Raw genomic sequence first — 418 nt, forward strand, 5'->3', positions numbered from 1 at the left:
CCCACCCTACGGTTTGCGAGTTACTTCTGCAAAGGCGCTAGCGATTTCTCGTGGAATTGAAAATTAAGAAATAAACCCACGATGAGGCATACCAAACCGACGGACTTAAACTCGTAGTTTGGAAACCGCTCCTCCGCGGGGAGGGATGCTCGCAGTGAGCCCTGCGATCGCCTGTAGGAAGTATTTGATACCGTCGTGTCCGCCTTCCCCTCTCTCCCTTCCCTCTCTCCTCCCCGTTATTTTCAGGCTCGCTATATCCCTCACACCCCGCATGCAACGCTCCCCCGCCCCCCCCCGCCACTTTCATACTAACTTTTGCATCTATCGCTCCAGTTAGCACGGCTTCAAAGGTACAAAGGGCTAGCCCCAGAGCTCCCGGCCGCCCGCGGTCCGCAGCGGCGGGGCGCTGGGGGCAGAC

The sequence above is a fragment of the Aptenodytes forsteri genome, unplaced genomic scaffold (assembly GCF_000699145.1).
Source record: "Aptenodytes forsteri isolate BGI_AS27 unplaced genomic scaffold, ASM69914v1 Scaffold164, whole genome shotgun sequence".
Lineage (NCBI taxonomy): Eukaryota > Metazoa > Chordata > Aves > Sphenisciformes > Spheniscidae > Aptenodytes > Aptenodytes forsteri.